General features: G+C 34.4%; 1 pseudogene; it reads left to right on the top strand.

Annotated features, from left to right (window-relative positions):
- Positions 1-1,679: 1,679 nt before the first annotated feature.
- LOC132613168 (deoxypodophyllotoxin synthase-like) lies at positions 1,680-4,399 on the top strand (annotated as a pseudogene).
- Positions 4,400-21,452: the final 17,053 nt, after the last annotated feature.

Raw genomic sequence — 21,452 nt, 5'->3', positions numbered from 1 at the left:
CAATAACACTATGATAAATCTTGATTGGAACAGGTTTCTTTGACGTTGTTGGCTCCTTCGAGACTCTTGGTGTTAACTCTGCTCTCACTGTAGATGTCTCTCTCTTTGGTTGTGGTCACGCTCCAAAGGTTTATGACCTGTTGTATTTATAGGAATGAATGACCGCCTTCAGTTCTCCAAATCCATCCAAGACTTGATTCTATTAATTGTACAAAACTAATTCTTGTTTGACATGGATTTCCTTCTTCACACGCATACGGTTTCATTCTCCTATGTCCAAGATAATTCTATGTGTTCAATTTACGGTAATATTTCCATATCTTGAACTTCAGTTCCTTGTAGAATTGGAATGAGTCAAGCTTCCACTTCAACTTTGCACGAAACATCTTCTTCAAACAGTTTCCAGTTCTTCTTCAAAGGACCAGTTTCTCCAAGTAGTGCTTCTTCAGTTTTGCCTGCATTACCAGTTCCTTTTATTGATATGTTAAGGATCTGGTTCTCCTACATCTTCATTCCTTCTTACTTGTACTTGATTTTATCTTATACACAGTTTGTCGATCATCAAACTTCAGTTAAGCTCTTGAACTATTTTTGAAACCACAACATCTCAACAAAAAATATCTTAACAATCATAATTGTTTTAGGATTGAAATATTTTAATCTTAAGAAACAAATGGGGTTCTTAACGCCCAAATTCTATTAATGAAATACAAAAACGGGGTAGTGATTTGTATGTAACTTTGTATGACTTTTCTCTTCTACTCTTTTTTTATTATTTTTCCATATTTCGTCCCTTTCCTTTTCTATGCGTATTTATTTATCATTGCTTCCATTGGGTTATCTGTTCTAACGACAAAACCTCTTATTTTATTAATCTTTGAAATCTAGCATTCATACATTTCTTTAATTGGGTGGTTTTTTTCTAACTTATTCAATGTATATATATTTATTGAAACAATATTGTAACTTGCTACTCACAAGTAGCCTCAACATAACTAACACAAAATAATCAATTATAAAACTTCTGGCAGTTGATTATATTTTTCAATTCCAAGAAATATGTTATGCACGCAACAAATTCGTGACGAAACAAATCTAACTATATAAGTACATGGATCTAGCAGCTACAAAGAAACCTGAAATATCATGTCAACACCAACTAACTTTGAATTTGGTCATGTGGAACCTGACGTTTGAAATAATAAGAGTAGATTAGACAAATAATGAGGAAAAGATCTCTCGTATGACCAACTATAACTTGAAAACGAAAATAACTCGTTAAAATCTGTTATGTTTTATTTACTAATTTTCTGTGTTCTAGTTTAATTTACCGATCGACTGTGAAGAGGAATCATATAACAAAAGAACATTTGTAATGCGCCGTAAAATCAATCTCCATACAAACAAGTCAACCATAAATGAAAAGAAAAATTATCTTATATAGTTCTTAAAAAATGTCTCTCTCAAATTCGTCATTGTCTAAATACATTTAATTAGAACAATTACTTGTTTAATACTTTGACATAAGCAATAAACATGAGGCACGTCTAAGAGGACTTTAGATAGATAAAAATATAGGAATATACAAAATCTGTTTCCCTATACAAAGGATCCAAGGAAACAAGACATTCTTCACACAAAAGTTTTGGGGTTTCTATCACTTGCTATATATATAAAATATGGGCCACCAAGCACCTCTAAAACTTCCTCTTTTGAACCTCTCAAATGAGTACTTAAAACCTCATACGCCAAATTGGCTCTCCAATTGTGATGAAGTCCGCCGTGCATATTGGAAGAGTACGGTTGTTTCGTGGCAGTTTACGACTCGGTTTCACCAGAGCTAAATAATGATATATTTCATGCACTTGAAGAATTATTTGATCTTCCCACAGAAACAAAAATTTGTAACACTTCTGAAAAGCCATTCTATGGCTACTATGGACAAGTCCCTGATATGCCTCTTCATGAAAGCCTTGGCATTAATATTGGAGATGCAATGACTGATGAAGGAGTTCAAAATTTTACGAACCTCATGTGGCCTTGCGGAAATGACCACTTTAGGTACTCAATTTGTTGTATAAAAAAAAAGTGATACCTTTCTATATCTGAAAACTAGTTAAATTTTACTCGTAATCACATGATCTTACAGCCGCAGAACTAGCATGGCATGTTTAAGTCAACTTTTTTCTAAGGTTTTGGTACGTGGTAAAAGTCATTCCTTTATTTTTTTAAATTCCGCATTGAGTCAAATACCGTCATATAAAATGCATAGTAGAGTGAGTATAACAACAATTTCTTTATAACGCAACTGATTATAGATTGCACTTGGTGAAGTCACAAGTGTCCGATATTTCGTTTAAATTAGAATATTTTGGTAGGTAGTTTCTTCTTTTGAACTCGGACATTAATTTACTTGACGAAATTTTTATAAAACCTTCATGGCATATAATAGGATGTAATTTGTGTAGTTTCTCTCTTTTCATTTCTAAAATCTCTATATTCTTTTATCTTCTTAAAAAGTTATTTTTATCTGGTTTCAAAAGTTGTTATGCATTCAGCAGGTGAAAACAAAATATAGTTTAAGATGGAGGAACTGACAGTGTATATAAGTTCAACTCACAAAGAATAGTGATATTTATAAAAATTCGTAGAATTTGTATTTCTACTGTTATTTTTTTCTTTTATTATTTAGTGAAATTATTCACGACTATGCAAACATAGTAGCTGGTTTGGAGAAGAAGGTGAAAAGGATGGTTTTTGAGAGCTATGGAGTAGAGAGATGCTATGATTCGCTCGAAAAATCAACCACTTATCTTCTTCGATTAATAAAGTATCGAGCACCACAATTAGATGAATCAAATGTTGGCTCCCAAGTTCACACTGATAAAACTTTTTTGACCATACTTCACCAAAACCAAGTAAATGGTTTAGAAGTGAAGACTAAAGATGGTGAATGGGTGGCTGTTGATATGGCTCATGCTAATTCATTTGTTGTCATGGTAGGGGAAGCATTTTGGTTAAGTCTTTAACCTTAATTTCCTCATGCCTAAATTAGGTACCTTGACTTTTACTAATTTGATAATCAAATCATCTGAAGGACGAGTGAGATTTCGCTCTAGTGGTAGAACACCTCTATCACTAATCGGTATAGCTAATTGAATGTTCGATTGGAATAATGTTAGTTTTATTGGGTAGGTTGAGGGTTTAATAAATATGTCATCTAAAACTCTAAATGGCGAGTGAGGTTTGCTATTGGTAGAACACCTCCATCACCAAACCATATATATCTAATTGGATGTTCGAGTGGAAAATATATGTTAATTCTACTGGGTGAATTGTTTATTTAAAAAACACGTCTAAAATTCTGAATGAAGAGTGAGGTTTGCTCTAGTGGTAGAACACCTCCATCACCAAGCGGTATAGCTAATTGAAAGTTACGAGGGGAAAAATGTTAATTCTACTGGGCGGGTTGAGGGTTATAAAAACATGTCATCTAAAATTCTAAATGATGAGTGAAGTTTGCTCTAGTGGTATCACCAAATGGTGTAGCTAATTGAATGTTCGATTGGAAACGTAATTGTTAATTTTGCTGGGTTCTGTGAGGATTGATTAAAAAACACAACATCTAAAATTCTAAATGGCGAGTGAGGTTTGCTCTAGTGGTAGAACAACTCTATCACCAAACAGCAAACAATATTTGAACATTCAAGTCACATGAAAAGTAAGTGAGAACACTGTTAGTTGTATCGTGTTGGTTGAGGGTTAGAAAAGCACCATCTCAAAGGAAGTCAAAAGCTTATCCCGCCAAATTTGGTTAATGACCTTTTCTCTTAGAGTGTTCTTTTTCTAATACTTATTTTCATGTATGTATTAGTATTCAAGTTAAGTGAAAACAAATGTACAACAAATGTAATTTTCATATATTTATCTTTTGAGTCATCCACCTAATTACCGGATAATCTTTTTCGTGAAATACACTTTAATTTTCTTACATTAAATTATCATACTTTAGTTGTTCTAAATAAACGATTAACTTTTTTCTTAATCCGTATGCTTTTTCACAACAAATGTAAGCAATTGTTACTATTAAACAGTGAGTAGTTAACCTATATTATGTTGCTAAATTAACTCTATATGAATATTTCTTCTGGCAAAGGCATGGAGCAACGGTAGATTGCATTGTCCAGACCACAGGGTGATGGTGAGGGAAACCGAACCAAGGTACACTGTGGCACATTTCTCATATATCGACAGAATGATAGTTATACCAGAAGAGCTTGTTGACGAGAAGCACCCTATGAGGTTTAGACCATTTAATAACTTCGAATTATTGAATTTCTTTTCCAAACATGTAGATGATCGAATGGAATACACTGTTAGAGCCTTCTCTGGCATTTGAACATTTAACCAAATCCATCGCACGAGTTGTTTTGTGAAGCTTTAGGCTCACGATTTGCTCATTGTAATCTTTTGCCATTGTACATCTAATAAGGCAAGTTACATGAAGAATTTAATTAGTACATCTCTCAATCAATCCATTATATAACGTAAAGATATCAAAAGCTAAAAATATCAATCTGATCAGCTCAAAAAATCAAGTATGGTTTTTTCAGTCATCAGATATGTGGCCCTTGGGACATCCAGAGGTTAAGGAACTATCTAAAACTTTGTATCCACTAACTTGTGAGACAAAAAGAGATCTCACATAACTTGTATCACAATAAAAAATTTCATGCCAAATAAATTGAAACCAAGGAACTATTCTCCAATGTTTTTGAGGTGAAAAGCTCTATATAATACATTCAATTATAAATAACTTTTTTGTTTTAGTATTAATTGTTTTAGTATTAAATGACTTAGTTCGAAGATTTAACTAAAGGTGACCTTTTAGTTGTCAAATTAGTATAGGTGACTTGTGGAGACCACATCAAATCAAAACCCAATTAAATTTGGAATTAAGAAGATTGGGTTCAAAATGTATTTTTTTCAAACTTCTTAATCTTTTATAAAATACAAAAAGATTCCAACTTAATCCAAAAAAAACTCACCAGCCCCCCTTCTCCTCCTCCCACCATTCCCCAGCCCCACCCTTCCCCCCCCCCCCCCCCCCCCCAAAAAAAAATTTAAAGAAAAGTTTGGATATTTTTTATTTGATTTTCACCAGCACCCTCTCCTCCTCCTCCACCCCCACACACCCCCACCCTCCCGGCCCAATTTTTTTTTAAAAAAAAAAATGTTTTAAAAAAACATTAATTTCTTTATTTGTTTTTTCACCCCCCTCCTCCTCCCAACCCTCCCCTCGCGCAATCAACCCCCCACCCCAAAAAAAAAGTTTTGATTTTTTTTTTTTATCAGTCGCCACTCTTCTTCCTTCCACCCCTCACCCACCCCGCCCCGCCCCCCGCCCAATTTGTTTTTTTAAAGTTTTGTTATTTTATTTGCTTTTTCATCGGCCACCCCCTCCCCCCCCCCCCCCCCTAATTTTTTTTTTTAAGTATTGATTTTCTTTATTTGTTTTTTCAGCCCCCCACACCCCACCCCCAAAAAAAAAATTGTTTTACCGGTCCCCACCCCTACCCCCTACCCCCACAAAAAAATTGAAAAGTTTTTCTTTTTGTTTTTTTTTGCACCCCTCACCCTTCCAAAAAAAAAAAATTTGTTTTAAAAAAACAGAAGTATTGAAATTTTTTTGTTTTTTCTCACCAGCACCCCCTCCCCCCAAAAAAACATGTTTTTTCTTGAAAAGAAGTTTTGAATTTTTTTTTTTTTTTTTTTTTGGTTTCTTACTTCCCCCACCCACAACAAAATGAAGTTTTGAATTTTTTTTTTTTTTTTGGTTTCTTACTTCCCCCACCCACCCAAAAAAAAAAATTGTTTTAAAAAGAATATTGGAAAGTTTTTATTTTTGGTTCCCCCCCCCCCCCCCCACCCCACCCCATCCCATCCCCATCCAAAAATAATCTTGAAAGGAAGTTTTGAATTTTTATTTTTTTTGGGTTTAGGAAAAGTTTGTAGTGAATAGATGGTTTTTCTGTTGCCGTATGGTATGGTTCAGGATTTAGGAAAATATATCCAACAAATAGTTTTTTTGTTCTTGTCCTGGTATTTATCTGATTCTATTTGTAGAAGCTAACCAACAGATTTGTAGTTATTGCAACAAGTTCTACACTTTTTGCAACAAGTAGACAATCTGTTGCAACGACTCACTAATCTGTTAGACATAGCTTCAGCTATTTGCTTCTGTTTGTAGAAGATATCTAACAGATTTGTAGTTGTTGCAACAAGTTCTACACTTGTTGTAACAAGTAGACAATCTGTTGCAACAACTACAAATCTGTTGGACATAGCTTCAGTTATTTAGTTTTTTTTTTTGTAGAAGATGTCCTACAGATTTGTAGTTGTTGCAACAAGTTCTACACTTGTTGCAACAAGTAGACAATTTGTTGCAACAACTACAAATCTGTTGGACATAACTTCAGTTATTTAGTTTTTTTGTAGAAGATATCCTACAGATTTGTAGTTGTTGCAACAAGTTCTACACTTGTTGCAACAAATAGACAATCTGTTGCAACAATTACAAATCTATTGGACATAGCTTTAGTTTTTTGGTTCTGTTGGTAGAAGATATCCAACAGATTTGTAGTTGTGGCAACAAGTAGACAATATGTTGCAACAACTACAAATATGTTGGACATAGCTTCAGTTATTTGGTTCTGTTTGTAGAAGATATCCAACAGATTTGTAGTTGTTGCAACAATTTATACACTTGTTGCAACAAGTAGACAATTTATTTATGAATCAGCAAATGTTGAGGAAAGATATAGTCAAATTGAACAGCCAAACTGACAATCAATCCTTAGAAAGAGATGAAGAACGGAGCAAAGAAGCAGTAGATATAAATGAAGAAAGTGAAGAAGAACTAGAAGATGAAGAAACTGATGATGGAAATGAAGGAGATGGAGTAGATCAAGGAAATCCGCTACACCTTAGAAGGCAGTTGCTGAGCAAATTATTACTTAAGTTGTAGTATTTGGAGACAAGGCTGTTGTTGAACAATTTCTGTTTTTTTTTTTTTTTTTTTTTTGTCCTTTATGTTATTTGTGAATGATGTTTATGAACTTATTTATTTTGATTCGTTGTGATATTTGCAACCAAGGTGGTTGTTGAACAATTTCTGTTTATGAACTTATTTATTTTGCTTATTAATTATTGCAACAGATGCATGCAGTTGTTGAAGAAGTTGCAACAAGTTACTAATTTGTTTTAACAAGTTACTAATCTGTTTCAACAAGTTACTAATCTTTTTAAACAAGTTGCTTAGTTGTTGCAACAAATTATTCACCTTGTTAGAAAAAATCAAACAATGGCTTAAATTATTGCAAAAACTAAAAAATATGTCACAACATATGAGTTACTTGTTGCAACAAATCATACACTTGTTGAAGAAGTTGCAACAAGTTATTAATCTGTTTCAACAGATGGATCATATGTTTAAGCAAGTTGCTTAGTTGTTGCAACAGATCTGAATTATTGCAACACCTTACTTATATGTTATAGCAGATATCTTATATGTTGCAACAACTTACTCATATGTTGCAGCAGGTATCTCATATGTTGCAACAACACCTCCATTGTTGCAACATATTCAAGATATTGATCATATTGAACTCCTTTGGTTATACTGAATAACATTGAATTTATTTGTTTATCACTAAATATGGTTGAATTAGGTACTTCACATCAAAACACTCTAATGATCACTCGATTTAGGAAGAATACACTTAGAATTGCCCATCTAATCCATGAAATTACTATCTAATCCATTAAGGATATTAGTAGATATATATATTCATCACTAAATACTATTTATTTCCTTTGTTTAACACTAAATATGGGTGAATCAAGTAATTCGCATCAAATTACTCTGATGATCACTCGATTTAGTGCATACTGACTTAGTAGATCATCTTTCCTGACTCAAAATACATCAAATTGATTAAGTATTATACATTGATCACTAAATATCGTTGATTTCCTTTGTTTATCACTAAATATGTGTCAATTAAGTAGTTCACATCAATTCACTCTAATGATAACTTGATTTAGTGCATACTGACTTAGTATAACATATTTCCTGACTCGAAATACATCAAATTGATTAAGTATATACATTGATCACTAAATATCATTGATTTCCTTTGTTTATCATTAACTATGGGTGAATCAAGTAGTTCACAGTGAATACTGACTTAGTAGATCATCTTTCCTTACTCAAAATACCATCAAATTGATTAAGTATTATATATTAATCACTAAATATCATTGATTTCATTTGTTTATCACTAAATATGGGTGAATCAAGTAGTTGATATCAATTCACTCTAATGATCATTGGATTTAGTGCATACTCACTTAGTAGATCATCTTTCCTAACTCAAAATACCATCAAATTGATTAAGTATTATAAATTGATCACTACATATCGTTGATTTCCTTTGTTTATCACTAAATATCATTGATTTCCCTTTGTTGATCACTAAATATGGGTGAATCAAGTAGTATCTGTTGCAACTACTGTAATATATGTTGCAGCAAATGTAGTATCTGTTGCAACAATTGTAGTATCTATTGCAGCAAGTGACATAGTTGTTGAACAAGTCTTTACTCTTGTTGGATAAACACAACAAGTTACCCAGTTTCTGCAACAAGTCACTCCACTTGTTGGAAAACCCCCAAAATGTAACTTAGTTGTTGCAACAAGGCCTGTCAGTTGTTGCAACAGATTGCTTACTTGTTGAAAATCTTTTAGCAGTTGGATAAAACCCAACAAGATACTAGTTGCTGCAATAAGTCCTGTTACTTGTTGGATAAAACACAACAAGTTACAGAGTTGTTGCAACATATTCATTAGTTGTTGGAAATTGTTCAACAATTTATTAACCTCAGAATACACACATTTGTGATTGAACACGATCAACATATCATATAAACCAAGTTCACAAACACCAAGAACAGAAATTATCATTCTAAAAAAGAACAACATTAAAATGTCATAAAGTTCCAACAAATAACTATTATTACAACACAGTGCAATTAACAACTATGGAGCATTTCGGTTTGGACATGTTGTTTTTTGTTCCAACTGTTTTGCACAAGGAGCATTTATTTTTTCTCGTTCGCAATGATTCCCCGATTCCACGCCTCCTCTTTGTCCGCCTTCTTCCGGGTTTGAGGATCAACATATGGAGGGTGTATCTCTCTATCAAACTTCTTTTCAAGATTTTTTTTTTGGTTGGGTGGGGTGGTGCAAAAAACAAAAAACAAAAAAATTTCAAAACTTTTTTTAAAACAATTTTTTTTGAGGTGGGTGGGTGGAGTAAGAAACCAAAGAAAAAAAATTCTTTTCAATTTTTTTTGCTGGGGGGGGGGGGGGGGAGAGGGGTGGGGTGGTGCAAAAAACCAAAAACAAAAACTTTTCAGAACTTTTTTTTTAAAAAAAAAATAAAAATTGGGAGGTAGGGGGTGGGGGCGGGGGTGCCAAAAATCAAAAACAAAAACTTTTCAAAACTTTTTTTTTAAAATAATTTTTTTTTTTTTTGGGAGGGTGGGGGATGGGTGGTGCAAAAAAACAAAAAAAAAACTTTTAAAATTTTTTTTTTAAAAAAAAAAAATTTGGTGGGGGTGGGGGTGGGGGTGGTGCAAAAAAAACTTTGAAAAATCTTATTTTTTTAAATATTTTGTTGGTGGGGGTAGGGGTGGGGGGTTGGGTGCAGGGGGCAAGGGGTGGGGGTTGTGCAAAAAAAAACTTTTAAAAATATTTTTTTTGGCAGGAGGTGGGGTGGGGGAGGGGGTGGGGGGCAAGGGAGGGGGCGTGGTCGGGGGCAGGGGGTGGTGCTGGTGCAAAAAAAAACTTTTAAAAATCGTTTTTAAAAAAATATGTTTTTTGGTGGGTGGCAAGGGAGGGGGCATGGTCGGGGCTGGGGGCAGGGATGGGGGTGGTGCAAAAAAATAAAAAAAAATTTCAAATTCTTTTTCAAAAAAACATTTTTTTTTTGGTGGGGGGTGGGGGGCAAGGGCAGGGGCAGGGTGCGGGGATGGGAGCAGCGAGGGGGTGGGGGCGAGGGACAAAGTGTTAAAAATAAAATTTGAGGGCAAAGTGTAAAAAATAAAGTTAAGGGTCAAAATGTCAAAAACAAAACTGTTGGGCAAGCTCAAAACCCCTTAATCACTAATAAAAAATCATCACCTCTACTCAATAATTAAAACTTATTACCTCCACTCAATTTTAAAACTTAAAGGTCACTTATATTTAAATGTCCCGACTTAGTTGTATTAGTATGATAACACGGAGCTAATTATTAAAAGGTATTTTCTTTTTATTTTTCATATGGTGTCCATTACCCATTTTAAAGCTCGATTAATTTGAATTCGTATCGGAAAATCGCACTTTAGAATTAAAGCGGCTTTCTAGCAAAGACAACTCAATTTTCAAAGATTGAAACTGAATCCTCTGGTTAAAGATTAAAGAACATTTACTACCTTATCATAACCTTTAACGATATCTAGTAAAAGGTGTACTTCGAAAAAAGGGCATCTTCCATTTACATTATCAGATAAATGCAATGTATTGGAAGTAGAATTTCTTCTTAGTATTTGCCGTGATGGACGATATTGAAAGTACGAAATAGGGTCAATTTGTCCTTCAATTATTGGAAAATAGAATGCCTATACCTCTCGTATGTTTTTGTTCCCCAAAAAGTTCTCAATCCTTACTTAAGTAGTCGATTTATATCCCTCAAACTAAGAGTCCGCGACTTAAATAGGCTAAAAAGTAACATTTGGAACCAAAATAACACTAAAAAAAAAAGTTACAAAAGTAAGTTTCACGCACAGAATTTGTGTGTGAAAGAGGCTACTTTTTTTTTTAAAGCTATCAAAATCACGTTTTTTCATACTTTGAGCAAAGATTAGTCATGTTTCAAAATCCCGAAATATCAATATTATATATAGAACTTAATATCTTTTTTTGCATACAATAATGTTGTCTCATTACATCAAGTATAACTAAACGTTTGGATCATCGTTTTAGGGGTTGTAAAGTGCCTCGAAGTACGTTTTGTTTGGTTGGAAACTTGTCATCTTTAAGTTTAAGTGTCATATTTTATAGGGTTTTGATCTAAGTGTTTTATTATTTAGTCAAATCGAATGTACAAATAAAAATATTTTGATCTACCTTTAATTTTTTATATTATGTTGTTATTTTTCTTTTTTGTCTTTTTTGTTTTTGCTATGTCTTTTGTGTAATCCACATTTTTTTAATGTAATGTGTATTTTGTATTGTTTGGAAACTTGTTATCTTTATGTTTAAATATTACATTTGAATGTACAAATATAAATATTTTATTTAATAATAATTCATCCAATACGAGAGGTTTATACATTCAAAAATAATTCATTCCATTAAATTACAATACTAAATTACAATAACAATACAATCTTCAAGTTCTAGAGGCTCTATTACTTCGAGACGTGTTTGTACCACCACGGCCTTGTTGCCCACACGAACGCTTGTCATGGCCATATTGCTTACATGTAGAGCACTTGCGAAAGTACGTTCTTTCACTAACTTCCATTTGATTGGGTCTACGACTCTATGAGTTAATGCCCAATTTTCTGATGTAATCCTTGTTACCAACCATCGAAAACGGCTTGTTTGGCCAATAAGCTTCATTACCAAGTGGGTGGAATTGGCCGGAATATGCTCTAAGGTAACTGTGGACCTTGTATTCCCCCGCCACATAACTTGTTACCGCTTTTGACATTCTCTCGAAGCACTTTACAGCATGAGAACACGGCATGTGGTACATTTGCCACTTACCACAAGTGCATGTTCTTGTTGCCTCATAAACGGTATGCATGTTTCCACCCTTACCGCTGTAATAACCCATCCTAACTTCATACACACGTTGAATGGGGTCATACTCGGTCATTTGGTATAATGCTCCGTCTTTTTGGAGGGCTTTGGCATCCATTTCCCGCCTTCGGCTAATATCGCTCTAGCCTGCCTTGTCCTAACCACAAATCGCTCCACAACCTGCTTGAAAGTTATTCTCACCATTACGGTGACAAGTAGTCCCCGAGCAGATTTCAGCAAGCCATTGAAAGACTCTGAGCTGTTTGTTGTGAGCATGTCCCATCTTTTTCCTCCATCAGCATGAAGCGTCCATTTTTCAATTTCGAGCTTCATCAACCAAACGTATGCGCATTCACTAACTACCCTGATCAGATCCATTTTTGCAGCCCATTTTGTTTGTTGATGCTCCATCGCAGCCCCCCCTCATCAATTTGTTTAAAGTGCCATTGTGAAACTTTGATTGCAAATTTTCCTTCAAGTGCCTTAAGCAATAGCGATGGTAAACAAGGGGAGGCTCCTAGCCCGGCAAATTATCCATATTGTGCAATATGCCTTTATGACGATCAGACATCACGCATATGCCCGTACGATCCTTAATAACATGAGTCTTCAAATGGGTCAAAAAAATCCCCCATGTGTCGTTGCTCTCATTAGCGGCAATTGCTAAAGCAAGAGGGAATATTGACCCATTGGCATCCATTCTTACTGCAATTAGGATCTTGATATCCTATACACCATATACACGCGTGCCATCTATGGATATCACTGGCCGGCAGTGAGCAAACCCATCAATACATGGTTTGAATGTACAAAATACGAAGTTGAAAATTTTACCCTCTAAATTATAATGATCTACTCGATTGTCTTCCATATCACAAGTGTATTTTGGCGGAATTTTGTGATAGCCCACATACCATCAGGCTTAACAATTCCCCTAAGCAACCACTGACATCCTTGATACCGTCGTCTACAAACTAGCCTCCATATCTTTGTGTTTAACTGATCAACCTTAAACTCCCTGATTTCCTTAAAACAATAAATTTTGACAGCCCGTTGCAACGCCTTTTTGGATGCGAACAACATTCCTACTGCAAGGTAGCATTGATCTCTATTGAGATCCTTTAGTTCAATCCAGGTTTTTAGGCGACTATGATCATCTTCTCTTGTGAAGACAAATGCATCATCACGACCTTGCAGGCTGTCATGATAAGGAATATTGTTAGAATGCTGCTGAATTGGGCTTTCAGAAGTTGGGTTTTCTGCCATCGGTAGTGGTACATGGTGGTGCATTGGTTCTTGTTGGTTTTGGCTTTGAGGAATATTGTTGGTCATACCAACTTGAACATCATCATCATCTTCATCATCGGTTACCTCGGCATTATTAGCTATTTCATCGTCATCACTTGATGATGACTCATAATAATTTGAAAAATCTTTATTATCAAGTGCATTCCTCCTCCTACACGAAAAGAAACATATTTTAATTACCAGCATCATATATATATATGATGAACTTACTGTTGTTCATAAGCATTGTCATGGTGTGGAGAATGATCAACTTCACCGAACTGAGAGGATTGACCAACATCCATATTTGGTACCACTGGCGAGTTTTGAGAATAACTCCTATAAAGATTTGAAAAATGGTTATTTACCAATTCATACAACAAACACGTGCTACTATATACAATAATAATATAAAAATGCATATTTACCAATTTTCATTGTAAGCTTGATTAAATTGCTGGCTTAGATTTTCCAGCGGCACTTGACCGCTCAAAATGTGTCCATAAGAACTAAAGTCCCCATAAGTGTTACCATGAATAGGCTGGACTTGAGAGACTTCTTCTCGATGTATCTTTTCAATATACATCTCAAGAACATTAATGGCTACTAAATCACTATATTCTTCCGGCGATCCCAAATAATCACTCAAAGATTTATTATCGTTGATATTGTGCATGCCATATCGCACTACACCGTTTGATATTGTTTGTGGATATCTGCCTGTTATTAAGATTCCAAACTCAGTGGGTGTAGTTTTCATTCTTTTGTGCATGTAACTGACTAGTGTTTCATAATTTAAAGTTGTTGAAAATTTAACATGGGCTTTTGGTTTGATACTATAATGAACGGAATAATTGTCCTCAAGGATATCTCCATCCCAAAATAGTAAAACCCTAACAGTTGAAGCATTTTGACACATTGTTTCTATGAACTTTGATTTTTTTTTCTTGAATGACTTGTAAGACTTAGACTTATGAAATTGATGAGTTTTTCACTCGTCCAACATTCATGTTAAATAGATTCCTGAAATTGTCATGCGTGGTGTGTTGTCAAATCATCACTTACATTGCGCATTAAAATGGTGCGCAATACAAGAGAGAGTCATATTAAAACGGTCAAATAATGCAGCATTGTATTGTCAAATCAATCTTTTATGTGTCATAGATTCCTGAAATTTTCATGCGTGGTGTGTTGTCAAATCAACACTTACATTGCGCATTAAAATGGTGCGCAATACAAGTGAGAGTCATATTAAAACGGTCAAATAATGCAGTATTGTATTGTTAAATCAAGCCTTTATGTGTCATAGATTCCTGAAATTGTCATGCGTGGTGTGTTGTCAAATCAACACTTACACTGCGCATTAAAATGGTGCGCAATACAAGTGAGAGTCATATTAAAACAATCAAATAATGAAGTACTATATATAACATGATTGACAATTTCAGGAAACATTCATATTAAAACGAGTTATCATGTCATTCTACACCCAATTTGGTAATCTTGACTCTATTACATGTTTTACCTCAGGAAATATATTCAAAGCAATGGGTAGGACATGGGAACTAGATGATGATTTTCAATACTCAAATAATCCTAACAACAGATTCAATCGAGAATACAATAATAAAGTGAGAGAGGAGTGGGATTGGCGTGTTAGGGAGGCTGCAGCACTGGAGCCAAAGTTAGCGTCAGTAGGGCTTAAACACCCAAAAAAAGGTGCTATGTCAATGTCTCGTGAAACTCCACAAGAGTTTAATTTTGCTCTTAACCTTTTTCGCGAAGAGAACAATCGGATGCAAATATGTTACCTTAGGGTAGAATATGGTGTACATGGTAGCACAAGATTTAGATCCAAGTGGGATTCGGACTGTGAGATGTCCGATAAAGATTAATTATTTTTTTATATAAAGTAAGTAGGTAGGGTCATAAAGACCACCCCCACCCCCCAACCCCAATTAGGGGTACATGGGGGTTTGCAACTATATATGTAGCCCTTTCTTTTGTTATTAGACTACAACGTATTCAATGTCGAGTAATAGAAAAGCAGCTTGGTCTTTACTCCTTCCAAAAGAACCAAATAGCAGTGATGATAAGAGTTCAAATCATAGCAGTTTTTCGAGTGATAACAGTTATTTCAAACTCGTAATGATGATTTGTGCAGCGTGAAATATTCAGATCGGCGAGAATATTATTGCGGTTTACGCCGAGAATGGTCACATCGGCTTGCCGAATCAGAACGTCTTGTTCGTGACTTGGAAAATCTCAACGCTCCAATCCCAACAACGTACTCAGTAACCATGCCTCGAGTAGGTCCAAAAACTTGCGAGCTTGTCGTACAAAGCATTAGAAAAGAAAACAACAGAATGCTGGCAAGACGTTGTAGATTTTACATGCTAAAGTTGGCTGAAAAACAAGCATCATCAACCGGTAGAGAACTAACATCTATTGAAAAAAGATGTGTCTTAAGAAACCGCTAATAGTTTTCTGAGGACGATATTGAGGACTTCTATTCTGATGAAGATTAGGGGTTATTTAAGTTCTTTTAAATTTCTGACTCATGTGATTAATTTGTATTGTTAGTTTATGATGAAGTCATCAATAAGAAAAAAAAATTAGTAAGTTTTTAATTTGCTTTGATTGTTTAAGTGTATTATTAATTTCTAGAGTTAATAATACATAAAAAAAAAATCAACAATAATAACTGCATTCACAAACGTCGGGTTCTATAGCAAAGTTTGAGGTTTGGAAGCATTGAGACATGTTTTTGGGGGTGCAAAAGTGTGTTGAAGGGTGAAAATGGAGGAAATGAAGGAGAAGAGTTTGCTGAAAAATGGCTAAGTGGGGAAGAGATGGCACTCTATTTTTCTCCATGGAAGTTGGTTTGAACTCTTCAGCCTCTAGGTTAAGTGTTTTTTAGCTGAAATTGTTGTTGTCATTGCTAAAATAAGAACAAGAAGAGAAAAACAAAGATAATATAATGCACTTTTACAAGATAGATGAAAGGGTGCCGTATGGTATCTAGGCCCTCCGGTTTCTTCGTCTCCTCTTTCGCCCAATGATGATTAATTAGAATCTTTGTTGCTATATAAGTTGAACCAAAATAATACTAACAAGTTTTCAAATAAACAAAACTTACTTCAGGACACTTTAGAACCCCTAAAATGACAATCCAAACGTTTAGGTGTACTTAATGTAATGAGTCGACATTATTGTACGCAAAAAAAAAGTTATTAAGTTTTATATAAAATATTGATATTCCGGCGTTTTGAAACATGACTAATCTTCAGTCAAAGTATGGAAAAAATGTGAATTTTTAAAATTGGCCAAACAACAAAGGGGGGGGGGGGGGGGGTAGTTTATGTTACCTCTTTCACGCACGAATTCTGTGCGTGATAAAGTTTTAACATTACAGTTTGGTCCTATCTATGCGTGAAACTTACTTTTGTAACTTTTTTTTAGAGTTATTTTGGTTCCAAATGTTACTTTTTAGCCTACTTAAGCCGCGGACTCCTCAAACTAATGGACCTGGGGGGGGGGGGGGGGGGAGTTTATGTTACCTCTTTCACGCACGAATTCTGTGTGTGATAGGAGTAAAGTTTTAACATTACAGTTTGGTCCTATCTGTGCGTGAAACTTACTTTTATAACTTTTTTTTAGAGTTATTTTGGTTCCAAATGTTACTTTTTAGCCTACTTAAGCCGCGGACTCCTCAAACTAATGGACCTCCACCCGTAACTAAAAACCATGAACTATGAAAAATGTTGCCCTCAATTAATAGTAGGGGTCACTTGTGTGCTCACTTAAAATAGCTCAATAGTGCCATTATTCATAACAGTCAAGTTTGGGGACACTTACGTCTCTATTTCGTTTTATTAGTCCAATTAAAAGACATGTGCTCCCAAGTAAATGGAACAAATAAACTTTCACAAACGGAAGAGAATAGTACACTCACAAACTTCACTAGGGGTCTGTTTGGAAAGCCACCTAGTAATTGAAATTGGTGTAATTACTAGGGTAGTAATTACACAGCCTAGTAATTATACAGTATTGTAATTACAACGACATGTTTGTTTGTCACAATGTAATTGCAAGCGTGCTGTTTGGTTTTGCAAGCGTGTTGTTTGGTTGCACAAGTGTATTTGAAAATAAGATTTAAAACAAAAAATATTAAAATTAATATTTAAAAAATATGTGCCTTTATAAATGATATTAAATTAGTTATTAAATAACACATTGTTTCTTGAAAATATATTAATTAATAATCATATATTGTAACTAATATTGTAAAAAATAATTTATATATATTTTTCAAATTAATAATATTTTTATTTTAATTAATTATAAAAATTAAAAGGAGACTTTTTTTTGTGAGAACATCATGGATTGGATGTTTGACTAAAAAATAATATTTATAAATATAATGCCACAACATTATTCAAATGTTTGACAAAAAAAAAAAAAAAACTATCAACTGTAAGTGAAAAATAAACAACATGCAATGCGAAATAACAAGTCAATAGTACTAAAGCAAACAAATTAAAATCGAGAATATAACCTAAATTCAAAATCCAAAAGAAAAAGTTTAACATAATACTCTTATGTCAAATTCCAACGTAACTTGAGTAAATAATTCAAAAGATAGGGAAAATATAAGTCTATAACATCATTCATAACGAAATTCTACTTTAATAACGTCACTTATTATATGTCAAGTTTGTTAATGACTCATTCTTTCTAATATTAAGAGGTGTAGTTTCAAAAATTATAATAATAATAATAATAATAATAATAATAATAATAATAATAATACGGTTATGCTAAATGAATATAATAAAAAAAATATACAAGCAATTACATGGAACCACAAGAAGTAAAGGTTGGGAATGAGAAGAAAGGAAACGAAAGAAAAAAAAATATCTAAGAAAAATATATTTTAAAAAATAAAAATAATTAAAAAGTAAAAATAAAAAATAAATTGAAATAATAGAATTAAAATAAATGAAAAAAGAAATTAAAATAAAACAAAAAAGGAAAGAAATCAAAAAGTACCCTGTAATCACAGGGTGTAATTACACCTAATTCTCAACCTCAACCGTCCCCTCCCTCCCCCCCCCCCCCCCCCCCCCCCCCCCCCCGAGAATTGGAGAGTGTAATTACACCCTCTCAATTATACTCAATTCTCACCTAACTGTGTAATTACTTGGTCAAACAAACAGACCAAATTGTGTAACTACACCCAATTTCAATTACTTGGGTGGCTTTCCAAACAGGCCCTAAAAGAAGTTCTGAGGTCATTATTATAGGGTTTAGCAACTTTAGTTAGCCTGGTTCTTTTGACACCTGCAAGGAGTGTAGATATATCATTGATGCCGTTACAAAGAAAGTTGGAGAAATTAGTGGAAAAATCACAGTATGAAAATTCTTTGATTTATGATTTTTGCTAGTTCTTTGTTAAGTTCTAGTTGTTAGAATTGTAGGTAGCAGTTACAGATTATGCATTGTATGAAAAATAACCATAAACAAGAAATGCTATCCATATGCAGATCTTTTTCACATTTTGTACTATTGTATTCTTCTCTCTTCGCCATTTTTTAAAAGAGAAATTGACATAAATAACCGCCACCAAAATAATAGCCAGTAAATATAAATTTTTTGTAACTTTTTATACAAATTAATGTGTATTCTTTGTATATTTAGCTAGCGATTGTATTTATTTTTAACCGACTGGCAACATGTGCAATTTTCCCTTTTTAAAACCCACCTTTTTTCAAGCCCCATCTCTGCATTTTCTGCTCCCACATATAGTATACTGCAAGCCCCAAATTTAATTTTTCCATTTCAATGGGTATAGATGTTTTTGTTTGGACTAATTAGAGACATGTATGTCTATGCACCTGATCTATTAGTGAATAATGACAATATTAAGCTATTTTGGTAACAACAAGGGCCTAAGTAACTTTAGGCCTATGCATCAGACACGTACAGACGTAACCCCCCCACCCCACCCCACCCCCACCCCCACGCCCCACAGTTATTGTACGTGTGACTGTCACCACACGGCTCACATAAAATTGTTACATTTCCCATACTTAAGGATAAAAGTTGTCCCTTTGACCATTTTTTAGTTACACGTGAATGTCTGTTAATACTACTTGATTAATGTCGAGTATTTCTTTAGGACTAAAATCAAACAAAGTATTATTATCCTACTTTTCCTATTTTTAATTGCTAAAGGGTAAAATTGACCCTTTCTCCTTGAGAATAAATCAATAGATATTGATATATACTGCTTATATGGATGACCTTCGAGATAGAAAAATAAATGAAAACGACAAACCAACCCAACCCTGTCCCAGACAAAAGAGCTCTCAAAGTACCTAATGCATTTATCTAGTCTCGTGGAAGATTTGCAGGTCTACTTTATAATACGTAAATTATTGTAATTTTTGTTGACGCCACCTAATTTAAACCGTCTTTTTGTATCAAATAATAAAGGCTGAAGTCATCGACAGACCTTTAAACTTGTCCATAAATTCTACTTGAACACCCCAATTAAGACTTGTTCCAATTAGACACTCCAACCTTCACAAGTGTGTGTCAATTTAACACCTGATGCTGAGATGACACAAAAAGTGATATTCACTTGATAATGGGCGCGTGAAACATTGTTGAAACATATTTTTCCTTTTGTTTTTTTCAAATTTTTGTTTCTTTATTCTTCTTTCTCATTTACTTTTCTTTTCAAATAAGATTATTTCACTTTCTTCTTCTTTCTACTAGTATGTCACCGGACCACCATCAGAACGTTGCCGGAGATAATATTTTCCGGCGAGTGAGAGTTTCGGCCTTATTTTCATGTTTTTTGGATCTGAAAAAATAAAACTTTTTGAAAGAAAATAAAAAGACAAAGAAAAGAGGGAGAAAGCTAAGACGACAACCTGACCATCTCTGAGCTTCGCTGGAGATAATATTTTCCGGCCAGATCATCACGTTTTTAAATCTGATTAATGAAGTTTTTTTGAAATGAATTAAGACGTTTAAAAAAAAAAGAAAAAAAAAAGAGAATGATGTTAGGTGCTTTTTGTCTGGATTCCAATGATAATCCAACATCGAATTTATCAATCCATACCATGGCTTTGATTTAGCTTCAGGGCTAGGATAGTCCTCCGATGTCAAGTATCTCCTCACACGACTATGGTGTGGCCAGGTATTGCCGTAGTGTTCCACCAACTGGAGATGCATAAGCTAGTGATCATCAGCCAAAAATCCAACTCTTGACAACTTTCAAAGATTTCTAAGCCAACTATCAAAAAGCTGTGGAGGTGGAGGTGAGGAAAGAGGGAAGGGGAGGGAGAGAAATTGGGGGAAATGTGGGGGGGGGGGGGGGGGGGGGGGGGGGGGACGACAATGGCGGGGTTCACTTGGGGAAGAAGAAAGGGTGGGGTTGCGTGGGATGGGGTGGGGTGCAAGAAAATAGATTTTTACTAGTTTTTTTTTTTTCTGAAATATTTTTTTTTATTAGTTAGATAAGTTTTATATTAGTTTTATTTTGTATAATTATTTTGGGCCCACATGCCACATGTCATTGTTCCGTTCGTCATTTTGCCACGTCATCCGCGTGTGAGTTGCACGTCTTTTATTTTTTGGATGGGTAATTATTTTGTGTCTAAATGGCACAGTGAATGTAGTCTTTGAGTGTTCAGATGGTACAAATCTCGATTGGAGGGTCTAAGTGGAAGTTATGGACAAGTTGGAGGGTCTGTCGATGACTTAAGCCAATAATAAACAAGCAACTTTGACATATATATATAGGATAGCACAACCGCCACGTCATTAACGAATAAAAACTACATTTTCAAGTCAACGCCGCTAAATGATATTATAGATATATAGTTTGTTCTTAAAAAATGTCCTTTTGTTGATGTCACAATCATCTAATAGGGGCACTTATATATTGTCACGACCCAATTCACGGGTCATGATGGCACCTACACTATTCCCTGGTAGGCGAATCATCTCCAAGTTGTCATAATTCACGGATCATGATGGCACCAACACTATGCCCCGGTTGGCGAACCATCCCCAAGTTGTCACACCATTTGAAAAGGAAATGTAGAAAAGTTAAGTACATCAAAAGTACTATTCAACAGTCTTAATATATATAAAGGTGCGGAAAGATAACTTAGTCAAATACAACCCCAAGACCTAGTCTAACTTGTACACGAGCTTCTAAACATATTACAAGTCT

Source organism: Lycium barbarum, chromosome 1 (assembly GCF_019175385.1).
Source record: "Lycium barbarum isolate Lr01 chromosome 1, ASM1917538v2, whole genome shotgun sequence".
Taxonomy (NCBI): domain Eukaryota; kingdom Viridiplantae; phylum Streptophyta; class Magnoliopsida; order Solanales; family Solanaceae; genus Lycium; species Lycium barbarum.
This window is presented reverse-complemented; position numbering and strand designations above follow the sequence as displayed.